The sequence below is a fragment of the Vidua macroura genome, chromosome 1 (genome assembly GCF_024509145.1).
Source record: "Vidua macroura isolate BioBank_ID:100142 chromosome 1, ASM2450914v1, whole genome shotgun sequence".
NCBI classification, from domain to species: domain Eukaryota; kingdom Metazoa; phylum Chordata; class Aves; order Passeriformes; family Viduidae; genus Vidua; species Vidua macroura.
In genome coordinates this window covers 7,973,773-7,989,515 of record NC_071571.1, presented here as the reverse complement: position 1 = coordinate 7,989,515, position 15,743 = coordinate 7,973,773, and the positions used below count along the sequence as shown (strand labels likewise).

Here is a 15,743-nt window from a genome sequence, read left to right as displayed (position 1 = left end):
AACCCCGAGCCGCGGATGTCACGTTACCCGCCGCCGACCTACCCGCGGCCGCAGGCAGCGCCGGGCCCGCCGCTCCGCTCCGCGCCGCCGCCCCGCCCGTGCCCTCCCCGCCGGGCGGGGCGAGCGCCGGGCGCGGGAGCCGCCGCGCCAGCCCCGGGCGGCCGCGGCCCCGGTCGGGTGAGGCGGCGCAGCCAATGGCGGGCGGGCGGCTGATATGACGTGCGGGACACACCACCCGCCTCCCGGGCCGGCCGCTCCGCCCGCAGCGCGGCGGCGGCGGCGGAAGGACCGTGCGGGGCCCTGGAGACGCGGCCGGCCGCGGGAGCGCGCCGGGGATGCGCGCCGCCCCCGGGCGGGAAGGGGAGGGCGGTGGAGGGATGGAGATGCTGGCGGTCGTGACGCTGTCACGGAATCATAGAATGGTCAGGGTTCGAAGAGACCTTTAAGATCATCGTGTCCAACTGTGAACCCAGTGCCGCCGCTGTAGCCCTTAAATCACTAAGCCAAGTCACCCAGCGCCAGCTCCAGACACCTCTTGAACACCTCCAGGGTGACTCCACCACCTCCCTGGGCAACCTATCCCAATGCCTGACCACCCTAAATGTGATTTTTTTTTTTTTTTTTCAGCTATCTAATCTGAATCTCCCCAGTCTCATTTTAAGGCTACGTGTCGGTGACCTTTTCAGCCAAACCCTCGTGTGCTTGCCCAGCCTGCTGCGTGTCCCTTTGGGAGATGGCAGTTAGTAATGGGGAAGGCTGAAGGCCTCTGCTGTGGCATCTCCTGAAGACGAAGGGATCAGTGATCTCTGTCATAATTCTAAAATGGTGTAAGGGGATCCTGCCAAGGCAATGACTCCGTAAGATGATGGTGCCAAAGCCAGACGCTGCGTCAGCAACCAGCCATGGGGTGACCAGAGGATCCGAGGCTCCTGACTGGTCCCTGACAGCCTGAGCAGCTGCTCTGCCAGCACTGGCGAAGCTCGGGTCACAGTCCTCCCATACTAAAATAACAAAAAAACCAGTTAAATACAAGTTTACCCTCTGTACTTTACAAGGGCTTGGGAAGAGGCCTGTCGGGGATGGTTAAGTGGGAGCTGTACATTATGGTAGAGTTCAGCACCAAAAAATGAGTACACAGAGCAGGACTCGGCTCCCAGGCTTCCTTTTTGAGACGCCGGTTCTCCAGGACACATGGGAGGCTGGTGTATGCAGTAGGAATTGCTGGGCTTTGTGTTTTATTAGCTGGCCTCACTAGACCAGCAGATCTTCTTTTCACATGAGGTGTGCCATCGTTACACTTGGGAGGAATATAGGACCCAAAGGCTTCCCAAGTGATGGCACTGAGGATTCAAGGATAGCTGTTAGCCATGCCCGTGATGGGCACAACTGTGGTCCAGGATCAGTGGTCACTGGTGGTTCAGTGGTGCTTCCAGTTGTCTTTCATTGATGTGATAAACATAGCAAATAAAATACATGAAATCAGTTGAAGATACAGAAAGAGGCAGGTCTTCTCTGCATATAATGAAGAGTAAAATTGACCTGGGATATGGCTGTCCCTTCTGATCTCTGCTCAGTTCTAGCTGGGATGGGAAGAGTTAGCATAGCTGATCCTGCTGAGCAAAGTGCCTTTGGAAAATGTACTGGACAGATTGTTAGTGCCACTGCTGGAAGTGACAGATGAGCCCAGTATTTTTCTCTTAATGCCACCTGGGATCACCCCAGTAATGTCTGGCAGACTTTACTGCTGAACCAAGGTATATGTGCCCTCTCTACATGGAATTGTAAATACTCAGTTTCCGTTGCTATTTACTGTACTGAAAGAGCTTTTGGTTTTCATTTAATATGCTAAAATTGTTTAGATTCTTCTGTCAGATTTTTTAAAGTCACAATATATTTCTCTTCATTTGTTTTTGGATTTTTTTCTGACCCAGTTGGATCTGCACAAAAAGTTTCAGTCAACCATTTTGAGAGAAAACGGCCTTGATATATTGTCAGCTTTTTATGGGTTCCTCTGCAGAACATTTTATTTGTTTCAGGAAATCACATGCAGACCTAACACTTCCCTTCATGGCAACTGTGTACAAGCTTTGAATTGACACAGACAATTTATCTGCATCCCCAGACCACTAAGAAACACCTTCAGCAGCTCTAAATAAGGGCTAGAACTCATTCCCTGGGAAATATTCTTTTTTGGTGAATCACTCACTTTGAGATTTATCAACAGGACTGTGGATCTGAGATAAAATGATTCATCTTTGTAGGAAATCTCTTCCTAGACTTGGCTTATGGGAAACAAATATAATTCATCCTTGCTTGTGCTGCATCTCTACTTTATTTGAAAAAATATCTTTCTGTATTTAAATTCTCCCCCTGAATCTTGCCCATATGATCAGTGTTTGGGCAGAGTTTACATTCCCTTGTGCTGCATCTGCTAGTCTTCCTTCCTGAAAGAACCTCTTAAGCAATTTTTTTTAATCCTGTGTTTTTCCTTTCCTCGTGAGTATGCCTCTTTTGCTATTTCCTGCAGAATATTTTATGTTAATATTTTATATGTATTTTTTTTCATATTCATGATATCGTGTGGTGGTGCCCTCCTTTCTTCCTGGTTTCTTTTCAGACAACAGAGACCAACTTCTGAGAGGGTAAAACTTGCTGCAGCTTTGCTAAAACCAGCTGAATCAGTGCAAATCTAAACTAGTCAATAACTTGTCCCTGAGCATATTTTCCCCAAAGTTACCAACTTAGAATAAAGGTTAAATGCCCCTTTTGTTCGTGTTGCTTTACAGTCCTGTTGCTTTACATTTCTTTTTGGAATCCTAAGAAAGGTTAGGCCTCAGCATGCTTTGATTAATGCCTGAAATTTTATGCTTAACAGTTATTTCTGGAAAGAAGCGCTCACATGTCTTTGTAAGATTAATGACATCGTTATTTTTATCTCATCCCTTAGCAAAGGCAGCAGAATCTCTAAGTACTCAGCCTTGCTACTCATTACATAAATAAATAATTTCACCTGTTCTTTCACACTTTCTGTTTAAACTCTGTGATGTTCTGGAATCTGACAATTTGCTTGCCTCACGAGGACTGTCTCATGGGCCTCTTATGTGGGAAGTTTAGGATACTTGGACAATTTATTTTTCTCCCTACTGAAACAAGATCAAAACATGAGCTGTCTGCTGATAAAAGCTCAAAAGGCAGTGGTGGAGAATCACAGAGCAAGGCCTGATTTATGTGTAAAACTACTCTCCCTCTGCTTCACTGGAGATTTTTTTTGACTTTATTCACCTTCAAGACTTTCTCCTATTGATACAGAGAATAGAAACCTTCCCAGTCATATGCTCAGCCTTAATCTCCTGTGTCTCTATAAAAGGATTTAGTGACATTCATTGTCTGATTCCCCATGCCAAGCCTATGTACAAGAGTTCAAAAAATCTTTTGACTTCAGCAGCAATCTGTCAAACTGAGTTCTTTGCTTTATCAGTGGTCTCCAGTGTAGTTGTGTGAATTCTCAGGAGCCTGCAGATCACAGAATCACAGAATGGCGTGGGTTGGAAAGGACCTTAAAGATCATCTTGCTCCAAGCCCCTGCCATGGGCAGGGCCACCTTCCACTAGACCATGTTGTTCAGAGCTCCATCCAACCTGTCCTTGAACACTTCCAGGCACAAATTCCCTTGACAGCCTGTGCCAGGGTCTCACCACACTCACAACAAAGAATTTCTTCCTGCTACCTAATCTAAACCTACTCTCAAGGTGAAGCCATTCCCCCTTGTCCTGTCACTACAGGCTTTTGTAAAAAGTCCCTCTCAATTTTTCTCGTGGGCTCTCTTCAGGTACTGGAAGGTCACAATTAGATCACCTTGAAGGCTTGTCTTTCGCAGGCTGAGCAATCCCAATTCTCTGAGCCTTTCCTTGTAAGAGAGGTGCTCCATCCCTCTGATCATCTTGGTGGCCTCCACCAGAGTTGCTCCAACAGATCCATGTCCTTCCTGTGTGGGAGACCCCAGATCTGGATGCAGCACTCCAGGTGGGGTCTCAGCAGAACAGAGAGACAGAATCCCCTCCCTCTCCCTGCTGCCCTCAGTGCTTTGGATGCAGCCCAGGACATGGGTGTGAGTGCACATGGCCAGGTCATGTTCAGCTTCCCATCCACCAGCACCCCCAAATCCCTCCTGATCTGTTCATCCTCCGGCCTGGATTGTCACCTCCGTGGTCCCAACCCAGATGCAGCACCGTGCACTTGGCTTTGTTAGACCACAGGAGATTCCTGTGGGCCACTTCTCAAGTTCATCCAGGTCCTTCAGGTGTGGCCACTGCACCACTCAGCTTGGTGTCATCTGTAAACCTGCTGAGGCTGCCTCCAATCCCTTTGTGCCATTAATGAAGACATTAAATAACAGTGGTCCCAGTGAGGACCCTGGAGGACAGCACTTGTCACTGATGTCCTGGTTCCTTCTCAGAGGTCAGAACACCTGAGAGGTAAATGCTGTATGCTGAGTTCTGTAGGGTGGTTCTGTGAGATTGCCCAAGCCCCAGTGCAGGAGCTTGTTCAAAGCTGAAAGGAGAAGGACAGGGAGTGATTACAGGGCACAAGAAGCAGGATGCAGAACATACAAGCTCTGAACAAGGCAAACTCCAGCCAGAGCACTTCAGGCATGTAAAACAAAGGGGAAAAACAAAGTGTGTTGGTGGTTAGTGTATAATAACGTGAGTCATCCACAGTGAGCAGAGCTTAAAAACTTGGCTGCTTTTATATAATCTGAGGGTGAAGAACAATAGTTGGAGTTTGAACATGGAAATTAAACCTTAAGGTATCTGAACAAAGCCTTGTCATTGTGTAGTTAATAATATTGTAGTGGGCATATGACAAATGTTAATTGAATATTTTTTGTTTAGTTGCTGATGTTTCTCTAGCTGCTTTTTTTTTTTTTTTACCAGAACCAAACAGAAAGAACAATTCTATGCAGGCTGCAGTCTTCAAATGTCTATAAATCCATGTAACAGCTATCATATAATTAGCCAACCAACATCCCACATGCAGCTGTGGGCACTGACTCCCTGTCAATGAACCTCTGTCCTGACACAAAGGCAATGCCTTTGCCTTGCTTTTGACTTCATTCATCATCACAGTTCTGCATATTTATGTAGCAGAGAGTTCAGTGAGTTCATACTTGGTATTCAAAGTGGTGATTTAATCTAAACTTCATTAAGAAAAAATACTGTTTGTTGGTTATATTGCTGAAAAAGTTACTTCTTTGGTGATGACAGTAGGTTTGTGAGGCTGGCATGAGCATCATTACTGAGGCAAGCTGTTCTATCCAAGCATGGTTAAAATTGTTGATATTCTAATCTTTCGATATTTCCATTTATACATGTATTTATGCTATGTACAGACCTTTAAAGATACTGATTAGAAGTGATGCTTCCATCTTTTTTTTTTTTTAACTTTAGCTGTGACATAAAAAGCAGGGCACTATGGACCAGGTTTGCTTGAGGGTAAAATTATTGACTGTAATGACTTTTTAAAGGAATAGCTAGTCCAGTGTCATCTGAGGTGGTGGCCTGTGTCTCATAATACTAGTCCAAGTCATGATAGACTAAAGACTAGAGACTAAATGGGTGAAATAAACAGAAATATCATGATAAATCACCAAACAATAGGAGCATTATCTTTTAAATGCATTTATTTCTTGATGGAAATATTGCTTGCATAAAGAAGACAACTAGGTACATTTCTATCACCAATCCTTACATAACATCAGTCCTTTGCAAAAAGGCACCTCTAAGGTGTGTGTTCAGGTAAGCATGTCCATGGTTGATTTAAGATTAAATGATTTTCACTTGTTTGGTAACTTTGGACTCAGTCATTCCCACATAGGATAAAAAGGAACTTCCCTCAGGTTTTCATTGTGAACTGCCTTCCTCTTACATCCCTCTTCTTATGACAGTTAATTCCAGCGCTTTTCCTCTAAGGTAGGCAACACTCCCAGTTACTTGTCATATGTGCCTGAGGAAGATCCTTCTGGAATTCATATGCTGGTTTGTAGGGTTAAACATGAAACCCCCCCAAAAGTGGTACTCCAGCTTACTTCAGGTTTTAGATTTCACGGTGCTGCAGTGGGGGAGACATGCAGTGACAGTGTAGGTACTCAGCTTGGAACAAGGAGTTACAAAGGACAGGAAGGAGTTCTGCAGCATCCTCATTTTCCAAACTCCCCTCACTTTGTTGAGCAGAAGGACTGTTCCCACCTTGGAGAGCTGGCTGCAGCCTCGATGTCTGATGAGGTGGTCAGGGTCTAAATCAGATCAGAACTCCTTGGCTCTGCCCCTTGCTTTCCCATCCTTCCCATGGCAATAACTATAAATAGCAGAGCTGTGGCTACCAGGAATAGACTCAGTGTCACACACTCTGGTTATGTCTGCACATCCTCATGTCCCTTCAGCTCAGGAGCACAAGGGCCAAGAGCTTTAGAGCTGCTCCTCTCATATGGAAAACACTTTCTTCCAGAGCTTTTCACATAGGATGATTCTGCTCAATTCACACTGCTTAAAAAAAAAAAAAAAAAAAAAAAAAAAAAAAAAAAAAAAAAAGGCCTTTAAGACATCTGTAGTTTATCTTAAAGGACAACATTATGACTATATGAAAGAGGTTGGTGGAAGTACTGCCAGTGCCTCTTCCAGGCTACCATCCTGAAAATGTGAAAATGTAGAGTTAACCTACCCATGATTTTTTCCCCCCCATCATTCTGTTGAGATATATATTCAGGGAGCTGGCTTGGGTTTGAGCAGGATAATGGGAAAAGTGCAGAGGAGAAGCATCAGAGAGAGAGAACGTGCACATGTGCTAGTGCACAGTGTGGTGTGGAACTGTGGCTTGCATGTTGCTTCATGATTAGTACTGTAAATATTGCAGCTTTTCAGGCAAAATCTTGATTCCCATGTCAGTGATTACATCAGTGCTCTTAAATGCAGCTCCCTGTACCTTGGTGGGAAAAATTCTGTCAGATGTGGTTTCAGATTGCCAAGCTGAACTTTAAGTTAAAAATGTGCAGCATATGGGAAGACTACAACTTTGCCTGGAGTGATACTTTAGAAACTGCTGAAGCTAGGTTATGCTGAAAAATGTATTTATGTAAAGCCAAACCCTTCAGCTTTTACTCATAAAAGGACACACTTGTAATAATGAGGTCAGGCCACTTGCATGCAAACTCCAAGGAGTAATTAACTGCTAAATTGTTCTAGCTATACACTAATGTAACTCTTGCTATCATTGCACTGCAGGATTGGACCTTATACAGCAGCTTCAAATATGCCACTGTAAATGTTACTGTTTTTACAGGTACTACTAACAGATCAAATCAAATGCTTAACTTAGGCACAGTTAACCTCTTTAATGATCTGAGCTGGGTGCTGCCAGCTTCACTTGCTTATTCAGGCATAGTTTTGGATGTTGCTTATGCAGAGTGCTGAAGAAGTTCAGAACACATCAGGTCACAATATCCTTGGTTCAGGATCATGCACTGTGCCCACTCTGCTCAGATTAATGCCTGTAATGGTGCTGAAGTTAGTAGCTGTTGCTTTTAGCTGTTGCCCTTGGACAGAGCAGGGGGAAATAGTATCTCCAGAGGCTGCTGAGATTCCAGTTTGTTTGGGCTGGCCTTGGGAGTGCCCATTTCTGTCCTCTGACTATAGCAAAAGCTTCTGCTTTCTTTATTTAGAGGGAAGGAAGGATAGATTCAAGCTGTGAGGTCAGAGGGCAGCTGTATGTTTCTACCCTGTTATCATACAGAATGGTTTGTGGGTGTAGCACAACCCAGGTTTCACTGTTTGTCCAGGTTTGTTTGGGAATTGCCTCACAAAGTCAGGTGCTCGTGACATTTGTAAAGATGAGGTTGGTGCCTTCACATCTGTTGCGGAGGCTGCAGACAGTGATTGCAGAAAGATCCCAGGGCAGACAGGCATTAACCTCTTGGGTGTTACTGGTTAATAATGTCCCACATCCAGCAAGAGAGAAAAAACACCAGCAATAAAATCCAGTAACCCTGTCTGAGGGAAAACAGAAGAAACCAATACAAAACATCTCAAGATGAATGGCTTTGTGTCCTGTCTGAGAAGCCAGAAAGTCTGTGCATCCCATCTGAGAAGCTGTTGGTATTCTCATCAGCCAGCCTGGGCATCTATTCAACTGAATATGTATTTAATTTTCTCACATGGCACTGGAGGAATCTCAGCTGGAAAAATCAGCCAGACAACTCCCCCTCTGTCTGAATCAGCAGCACGAAGATTTGTGGTTATCAAAGAGAACTTGTCCCTAACTTTTAACATTTAAGAATCTGCTGTTTTTGCTGTTCCATGGTTAGCTGGTTGCCTGTGTTTGCATACAGAAATCTGTTCTTGTGCTGTGCTGTTTCTCTGGAATGCTGTGAGCAGTTGTTTTTGTTTGTTCCTACTTGGGTGGAGCTAACTGTCTAATTGGGTAAATATTTGCAATGCTGTACTTGCATGCACAGAAGACAAAGAGGGCTGGACTCCTGTTGACATAAAGGGCCTTTTACACCAGCCCAGCAATGTAAAGGCTTAAATAAAATTGATAACTATGAGGCCACTTCTTATGGTCAGACCGTATAAAGTGGATTTAATTTAACTGTCATGGCCATATTTACTTCTAATTACAGATGGACTATATTTTCCAATGTGATTACAGCCATGAAGGGGTTATTCACTCTGCCTTATTCACTGATTGCAAGTTCAAAACTGTTGGACTTCCACTGGGTCTTAGCCCTGTTAATAAAATGGTGTTTTTTTACCAGAGTGCCTTTGGATATCAAGGGTGAGTTTTCCACAGATGTAGAAACTGCCTAAGTGAACATTAATAAGTCCAAATACCTAAAGGTGTTTTGAAAATTGCAAGCTTGTGGTGCTCATGGAAGGCGTGTTTGTATAAATAAAATAAATACCTTGCAGAAACCTTATGGGGTGACTATTGCATATGTTATCATTAACTCCAAAGTACACTATAAATATCCACACACGTATAAACAGATTCTAAAGATTTATCATTGAAGAGGCTGTTAATAGGTAATTGAGCCTTTCTTTGAACAAAGATGACTAAAAATGGTTGTGGAATGAGGAGAAGGGACCTTGAACTCCACAGTTGAGGTGTTGTGTAGACCAAGTCCAGCTTCTTTTTATCTGTAGCTGTCACAGCCTGGACCTTATTGGTCCTTATTGGGAATGGATTTACTCTGGCTAGTCTTGAAAGACTTGCAGAGTCTCATAGAGCCATTGCTTCACACACACCTGAACAGAACAAGAGTCTGTCTGTAGGACTAAGAAAAAAACTTTAGTATTTGAGGGTTTTATTTTATTAACAATTATTTGTCTTGTTTGAAATTCCCTCTATATTTCTTCAAGCTTCAACTATCTACTCTTGTCTTCATAAAACAAATAAGGATAATTTAGAGTTTCACCGCCTTAATGCCCAGCTCTGATGCTCTTACACCACCTGGTATCTTGCTTAGTCATCAGTTCCACTGGGTTCACTGATACCAGCTGTGGTGCAAAAGCCTTTGATGACCACAGTGCAGCCATCCCTTCCTCCACTCCTCCCCGTCCCTTGCTGCAAGTCACAGCTTTTTGTTGCCTTTATGACGTGAGTATTGAAGCTCAGGTTGCCTCAGAGCTAGCATTCATTGACCAGCTAGTCAGGTACATCTCTGCTCCTGCAGAGTTAATCCCATTGCCAGTCCCTGCAGCGTGCTCGTGGATCTCCCCATGTCATCATTCTGGGAAGCAGGAGGCCGTGACCCAGGCAGCACAGGTTGCATTGCAGATTTCGGCTGTAGCCATTCCCTTGTCTAATCCACTTCTCATCCATCCCTGTGAACAGTGTGGTGAGTGAGGAAGAGAAGCTGTAGAGGCGTGGAGCCTGCTGAGGTTAGTGGTGCCACTGCTTGTTTTGCCCTCCCTGTGTGGAAAGCGTGTCCCACTGCAGCTCACCACCCAGCCCTTCCACCAGGGATGTGCTCTGTAGTTTCCTATGAGCTCACTCACCCTGGTTTTTTGTCAACTGATGGCAAACTGAGTATAAATTTTCATGTTGTTGGCATCTTTTCACGTGCTGTTGTGGATTCTTGTAAGCTCATGTTGAGTATTTCCCTCAGTCACGCATAACTGGAATTCATAAAAATAGTACAAATGATTCTGTGTTTTTCCTTTCCGTCTTCATTCTGAAAACATCTTGAACTTTATTTCATGGTGACCTTTATCCAGCTGTAAAAAAATTTAAAATTGTCCAGTGGTTTGAAATGTATGGGACAAGTAGGAAAGCGAATACCAGTCAAGATAGCAAGGCTGAATAAATCTCCTTTCATTAAGAAAACAGGCTAAAAACAGTACCACTTCCTTTCCCCAGTTTGATACTGGTGAGCAAACTAAATACATACAGACAGTCTTCCTTGTGATGTTGTGATTAGCAGTCCTATTTCTCTACAGTGTTTTTCCTGTTCCTTGTGTGTAAACAAACTGCAATCATAATACCATGACACCCAGTCCTCATCTCCTGGCAGCCGCCTGTGGAAATTACTTCCTCCTTCAAGTCTTGCCTTTTCTCTGGTCCTTCATTTAGTGGAACTGGTGATCTCTGTGTGACTATCCCAGGACATTTCTGACTCCCTGTCAGACCTTTATCACACCAACCCCGTGTTTTCTGAATACTTCCATCTGGTTTTGCTTGGAGTTTGGACAAAGCTTTCTAACCTGGATTATATATGTATTTCCTTGACTGTCCTGTAAATGCTTATCTGAGCTGGACAGGAAAAACTTGTTCTTGGTCTTGAACTTGTTGTTTGGTCTTGGGATGTTACTGAAGATTCATTAAAGTAGCAGAGAAGCTTTCATGAGGCTGGGGAAGGAATGTGTCATTTTGTGCTTCTGCTCACCTGCCTGGATCTGCTAAAGCAAACTGTTGTCCATTCACAAGAGAAATTCTGTCATGAATGTCTGGTGTTAGGACTGGCAGCCAGTCAGAAATGTCTAACTGCCCAATGACTTTCCCCACAAGAAAAAGGTAAATTTGCACTTGAAATTTTCAATCACATGTAAAGTCCGAAACTTGATTTGCTCAGAGAGGTCATTAATGTTTAGCTTTGTATTAGGAAATACCCTTTACCAATAGATTTCAATGGGAAAAGCAAAGACTTGGGTTTGTTCCAAAAGATTCATTCATGAAAAATTCTGCTGACTGAAAAAGGAAATCTACATTTTTTTTTAAGAATTCCTCCATCTGGAATTAATGTTTTGGTCTAGGTTAAGTCTACATTTTACAGATAATTCAACTCAATTTTAATTCAACTGATGTAACACTATATAACACTATAATAAATAATGTAAGAATTAGTGGCATGTCTTTAATGTTCGTGCCTGCATAACATGTCTGGATTCTCTGCAGAAATAAAGCCTGCTGTTATTTCATGTTGAAGGTGAAGTATGTCCATCAATGTCTTTCCCAGGGGAATAGAGAGAACAAGGCTTGGGAGAAGGTGGTTTGGCACACACACTCCTTGTGAGGAGCAAACTTGCACAGCAGCTTGTCTTTAACTCTTCCCAAGCAGTGGAGCGTGTCATTGCTTTTGCAATAAACCATTCCTCAGGAACAGATACAGACTGGCTGAAAAATAATTAAAAACTTAATTTTCTGTAATACTGTCCATCAAACAACTTTACTTAATCTTTTTGAAAGGCTGCTCTGCAGCATGGAAAAAAGACTGGCAGTAGTGCAAGAACAGGGAGTATTTATGACCAGTGGAAGCATGGTTGGCCTTTTGCCCTAGAGAAATGGCTGGATGAGATCTTCTGCTTAAACCAAGCAGTAATAAAATAATTTGGACCCAGGCTCCAGGTGATGATGTTTGGCAAAGCAGCTGCAAAGGCTTTTTTTACTGCCTAGACCTGCATGGATGTGCCTAGGTTCTGTTGTGTGCAAACCCACAGCTGTAGATTTGATCAGTCCTCTCTTTTGGGAAAACCTGAATTTTTACAAAGGTATAAAATTTGTAGATTAGGTCTTTTACAAAGATTTGGTCTCAATAGCCAAAATCCTGTTTGATTTGTCTCCTGCAGTTGCTTTACAGTTTGTTGTGTAGCTCCTCAAGAAAGGCAAATAAAGCTTTATCCTCCTCTGGACAGCTGTTAGGGACAGATCCACTGACTCAACTGCTCAAGAGAACAACCCCCAAACTTGGGTATTTTATTCCAAACTAGCACACATAAAACTTCTTCCTACGTCCACAGTTCCATGGAGTAGGTTTTCAACATATAGCTAAAGACCAAGAGCAAATACAAGAAACCCTAATATCAGTATCAGTGTCACTAGTGACCTAGTCTGCTGGTAAGCACAATTTTTTTTTCCCTCAAACTGCCTGAGCCATAGTTTTTCCAAACTTATTTCCTACTTCCTGTCCTCATTTAGTCCATCTGATAATGCCACCAGACATTATTTCATCTCCTGAGAAGACTGAAAGGGGGAGGATTCAGAGCTAGTGCAAATTCACTTTTCTCTGCTTACCCATTAATCTGTGTCACGTTATGCTGGATATGCTATTCTGAGAGACAGCTCAGGCTTCTTTATCTGTCACAGTAGCACTGCTTTGCTTTTCAAATCAGCAAAAAAGAAGCCATGTCCTAAACAGGCCACTTCATTATCTTCTGTGTTGGTTATTTTTGTGGGGTGTTGTTTTTTCCTAACAAAAATATAAATAATTCTTTATTGCTGATAATAATTAAAAGCTGTACTTTTCCTTGTAGATCATAAACTGAATGGAGAGCCTGTAGTCATTTGTCTGTGCCTTCAATGGGGAAATCAATTCTCAGTTATCTACACTTGGCTTGTCTGGCTTGAGGATTAACCAGGCTGGGGATGCACTGACCTCAGTTCATTCACCACGTGCAAAGTTGACTTTGGAGCAGGAGACTGTATTGATCCCAGCAGTGCTGCATCTGTCAGGTCCAGGGCTCCCTCCAGCTCATCAGTACATCATCTGTGTCACTCACAGCTGTGTGGAGGCCCCTCCACAGCCTCTGCAGGCTGCTGCCATGGCCAGTCCTGCAGCAGCAGGGAGATACAGCGCTTCTTTCTGCCTTGACTTGGCATAAACTGAGTTTATTTATGCTCCAGGACGGATGGTGGCAGCCCCTCAGCTGTCAGAAGCTGAGGAAACAATCTTTGCTCCTTAGACTATCAGCAGAGGAGAGATTTCCAACTTTAAATAAACTAGTTAGTAGTTGGTTTAATTTAGTTTGTTCAGAACTGGGGGAGATTGATACACTGTGTTTGTAGGCAAGGCTGCTTTTCTGAAACCTGGTCATGGCTACAGCAAGATCCTGTTCCATGTGTTTCCCAGCAAAATGGTTTTCCTTTTCACCTTCAGCAGCAAACACAGACTGCTTGAATGTGTATTTACTTTAAATAATTAGAATGTGGTGAGTTTAGGTCTTAATGCAGGTCATCAGTTAAATGTTAAATGTTTATGTGCTTAAACAATAGATTCCTCATTAAAGTCATATCAACAAAAAGTGATATCTAATTTGTTTTGTTTAATTGGAAAAAAAATTTGCAGATTTATATTTGCCTTGTTATCGCTATCTTTTATTATTCCAAAGAGATTCTGAATAGAGATGTTATCTCATCTTTAGCTGTGCTCTTGCAATCTTGCAATTCGTCAAACCAGTAATTTATGTTTCTGTTGAAAGGAGATGAGACGTAATTAACTCGTGTATTGCATCCTTGTCTTTGCAGGCCTTTCATTTTCAGTAAGTACCTGCACTAGCAGGTGTTTTTTTTTAAATTCAGACTCTTCAAAACTCCTGGGCTTCCTCAGGAAGGCCAGCACTCTCAGTGGGGTACGTGAGTGCTTGATGCCTTGCAGAATTAAGTCCCAGGAGTCCAGTCCTGTACTGACGTCATTGGTCGTGTTCACATTGACTTCGCCCCAGCAATTGCAATCCTGGGGTAGCAGGGTTTTTGTCCCACTGAATTACTGGCCCTGGTTCTCAGGATATCTCCTCACTTTGCTACGCACATCCACAAGTTGTTTATTTGCCTGTGTGTGCTTCTGGCAGCCTGTATTCCTGGATGACCTATTTTTGCAAGAATCAAATGCCCGTGGCAGCAGCATTTTATTGGCCCTTGCTGGGCTGACACCACTGCAGTGAGATTGCTCATGGTCAGTGACACTGCAAGTCCTGGCTGAGCAAACTGATGTCCTGCCAGCTTTGCAGCAGCTTTTATGTCAGTCACTTTCTAGCAGGAGAGGATGGGCTCATAAAGACGTGTTTTCCTTTGACAGAACCAGCTCCAAGGCTAACTAGTGAGTGTGGCCAGTGTGGTGACAGAAATGAGGAGTTTCTGTGCAGAACACACTCATAAAGGAACCTGGACACCCTCCTCTTGTCCTACTGACAGGGTACTGAATCATGCATAACTCATGCTTTCTTCTGTAGTTTCATCTTCCTCAGCTAAAATGGTAAGGGTGTGACAGATCAGCAGAGGTCAGGTGAGACTGGATGGAAGGGGAGGAGTTGCTCTCATTTAGATTTTTTTTTTTCCGTAACAAAGTTGGTCACACCTCTAATAGCCAGACTCACCTGTGTTTTCAGGTAATCTTAATAACAGGTTGCTAGAATGCTTAGCTTGTTCAATCCATTCAGTAATTAGAGCTGGTGCTGAAGTCATAAAGAACGGAGTGAGGCTTTAATGAACACATTAAATTGTCTGCAAGTACAGCTCTGCAGAGCTTCCTCATAAATGGCCTCCCCTTGGATGGAACAGTGCAGTCACCCAACAGGGCAAGTCCATGTGGCAGCTGAGGACAAAACCCAAGCATTTAAGTGACCATCAATAAGATCAGTTCAGCAGTGCAGGCCAAGGAAATTAAAGCTAGCAACTCTCCAGCTGGATTAGTTGTTTTTCAAAGTATCAGAGTGCTGATACCTTTGTGTTTTTATTCAGTGTTAAGGCTGATACCTCCAGCAATATTCACATGCTGAGGCAAAGTTTTTAATGACTCAGGGGAAGAAGCTGTCCATTGAATCACCAGTATCCAAACCTGAAGAACCCAACTGCTTTCTGTAAATCTGAATATAATTAAGCATAGTCTTGTTCTTTTCATTAGGCATGAAATAACCATAGATGATGAGACACCACTTACATAACAGTAAAAATATTACTTGTTTTAGTTTTCTACCCCTACAATCTGGAACCTACAATCTATTGCAGTGTGTTGTTTATAAGGACTGAGAAGAGGATAAAACAAATATCTAGAAGAAACGTACACCCTAAATATGCAAACAACATTTCTGCTCATGAAATTCCTAAACCAGATGTTGTTAGAAGCTGGAAAAATATTCTAGAGGGAAAACCATGCAGGCTTGTGCTGTTCTTAACCCATTGGCTGTTGTCAGATCCTGGAGTAGCAGGAGCTTTGATTTGATCTAGGGTGGCTGTTGTCAGCACTCTCCATGTTCTTTGAACACAAGTAGTTGCATCAGATTAGAAGAACAGACAGTGGGTGTCCCAGACTGTCCCAAAAATAGGTAATAAAAAAAAGCACCAGGTAAACATTGCATGAGGACATGATTATTATTAATGCCAGAAGAACAGAGGGTGGAAGTTCAAGGAAAGGCAAGAATTATTAGTAACAGAAAATATGTCTTTCTCAAGCTCTAGAATGTAGTAAGAAAGATCTCCAG

General features: G+C 43.2%; 1 long non-coding RNA gene across 1 annotated transcript; it reads right to left on the bottom strand.

Annotated features, from left to right (window-relative positions):
• Positions 1–11,406: 11,406 nt before the first annotated feature.
• LOC128812727 (uncharacterized) lies at positions 11,407–13,093 on the bottom strand. Its single transcript, XR_008438807.1, has 4 exons — positions 12,923–13,093; positions 12,562–12,736; positions 11,946–12,022; positions 11,407–11,664 (listed from the first exon to the last, which is right to left on the bottom strand). It is a non-coding gene; the product is annotated as an uncharacterized LOC128812727 (long non-coding RNA).
• Positions 13,094–15,743: the final 2,650 nt, after the last annotated feature.